Raw genomic sequence first — 2,641 nt, 5'->3', positions numbered from 1 at the left:
TAGAAAAACAAAATTCATTTTTCCCTTTTATTATTTCAATGAAAAACATTTTAAAAAAAACCCCAAAACAAACAAGCTTCATATGCACAGCAGCTAGCTATTGCTTGTGGAAAGGTATAGTGTAGAAAGGTTAGTCCTGCTGCTACTTTTTTCATTGGATGCAAGTTGCAATCATTTCTACATGTTAAGGGAAGGAATTACCCCTGCAGAATACAATTAGGAAACATTCAAATAAAAGATTAATTCACTTATTTTAGGGTTTCCCACTTTAATTTTCAAATGGTTGTCCTTTTTAGTGTCATGGTTATATAATGTTGTTGTTTTGTTTTTTTTTTGCTTACACTGAATTATAAGTGTTTTGCTACATGTGTTTCATTAAACTACAGCACTCTGTGTGACATATTTGTATTTTAGCTCTTAACAACCGTTTCAAAGATTTTTTTATTTCTGCAGTTTGAAGAACATAGATTATTGGGTTTAACATGGGAGGCATGACACTGGCTAAAGATTTGGATGTATTGTACTCCCAAAACTATAAACAACTAAAATAGGAATGAAATATATTGCCACTAATGAAAGGTGACCTGTACAGGTTTTCAAAGCCTTCACTCTTTCCTTACATGTAGAAATTCTAGACAAAGAATAACCTATACAGCAGTAACTTCCCAAGACAAATATCAGAGGAAGCCATAGAACAAAAGCTCTTGACCAAGCAGAAATTGTTTTGTTAGGGGTAACATCATTGCAGCCAAGCCGATATATATAGGGCCATGGTCACAATAATAGCTATTAATAACCACAGATTCACAAAAATGTAGTCTGGTGAGAAGGCCAACTGCAGTTCCTGTTAGAGCAATAGCAAGAAGCCAGAAAAAGGTGATCAAAGACAGAATGATTTTGTGGCTCACTCTCATTTGATAGTGCAACGGGTACATGATAGCCATGATTCTGTCAAAGGACAGAACGACCAGATTAAAAGCCTGCATTGAAATTAAAGTAAAGCAGAAAAACATGAATGTCAAGCAGTTGTTGTAAGAAATATAGTGATGGTTAAACAGAGAAATGTCAAGAACCTTTGGCACCAAAGCAGAGTTACTTAACAGGTCTGTAAATGCAAGGTTAAAAACTGCAATATATTTAGGACTTCTTAATGTATGGTCAAAAATTATTATAAGCATCACAGCTGTGTTTCCCACCACTGAAAAAATGTAAATAAAGCACAGAAAGACAAAGTAATACCTAATATTAGGTATGCCAACAAATCCACTTATTATAAAATTTGCAGGTCGCACAAAAGTGGTGTTTTTCTCAGCAGCTGAGTTTAAAAAATCCATTTGAAGACGTTTTTGTCTTCTTCTTTTTTTCAATTCAGCCAAGCTTTCTTTAGTGAAGCCTGCCTCAGGATAGAAGCAGAGCAGCTTTGTGTTTTGTTCCTTATAGCAGCTATCTGTTCCCTTGTGGAAGTAACAGGGTGATAAAGCTGAATACAGAAAGGCTAGGCAATAGGGGTAACTTAATAAGGGTCAAGCTTGTCTGACTACTATAGCAGAAAGTTTCTCAATTTCCTTACAGCAAAAAATAGTCTATGGTTGACTGGGTCAACAGCTATAGTGGGTTGTTTTCCAATTACATCAAAACTCATATATAACTGCTAAAAAGCCAACAACAGTTATGATTAAAAACACAATATTAACTTCTAGTGCATTGTTTAGGTCCCACTCACAAATGCACAGTTCAGATGGTCCAAACAGTCCTATATCAAAGAAAAAATGAAACAAGAAACTGCATCATGTTAAGTCAAAGTGAGAACTGAACAAGAAATAACCTAATGATTTTTAACTCATTGTTAACTATAAAGCTTGACAACCCATTCACATAAAACATATACAAATACATCTTCATTTGGAGGTACATAGATATGTACTTTATAGTATTCTACCTACAATCCCTGGCTTATTCCAAATGCCTTGTGTGGCCCCCTGCTTGGTCTGACTGAGCAGAACAAAAGAACTTCCTGTTTACTGTCCAAAGCAAATAAAGCAAATATAGTTCCCTTTCAGATACGCCCATCGATCTTTCATGGTTTAAGTAATATTCTTTGTTGTTTTCTGTTTTATGATATATTTGCACTTTCTGGTCTTTAGGTTGTTTCCATGACTCCCCTGTGTTCCACGTTCCATGTTTGCCAGCCTTGTGTGTTTAAGTCTCGTCTTCTCATTCAGTGTTCCCTTTCTGTGGCCCAGTCAGTTGTGTTCCCATGTCTATTTCTCCCCAGTCCCAGTGTCAAGCCTGCATGTCTTAATTTTTGTCTCCATGGTTATCAGACGTCCTGTTTTATTTTGACAGTCTCTCGTCCTGTGTTTAGTATGTTCAGTTTTGCTTCAACCCTGTCTTGTTATGTCTGATTAGTTCCAGCTGTGTTCCCTCCTGTTTCCCATCCTCTCGTTACCCTGTGCATATTTTAGCCCTCTGTCTTGCTCTGCTTGTTGTCCATGTTGCTGTGTTTTTCCTGTGCTCATCATGTTCCTGGCTGCTCCTAGTTCTCTGTTCTCATTTCTTAGATCCATGTTTCTAGTTTAGGTTTTGTTTTCTTGTTTGTAGCGTTCAAGTTTTTGTACAACAATAAAGCTGCCTCTTTTAT

At 36.3% G+C, this 2,641-nt stretch overlaps 1 pseudogene; it reads right to left on the bottom strand.

The window, feature by feature from the left end:
* Positions 1-361: 361 nt before the first annotated feature.
* Positions 362-1,334, bottom strand: LOC116322125 (annotated as a pseudogene).
* Positions 1,335-2,641: the final 1,307 nt, after the last annotated feature.

Source organism: Oreochromis aureus, linkage group 10 (genome assembly GCF_013358895.1).
Source record: "Oreochromis aureus strain Israel breed Guangdong linkage group 10, ZZ_aureus, whole genome shotgun sequence".
NCBI classification, from domain to species: Eukaryota; Metazoa; Chordata; class Actinopteri; order Cichliformes; family Cichlidae; genus Oreochromis; species Oreochromis aureus.
This window is presented reverse-complemented; position numbering and strand designations above follow the sequence as displayed.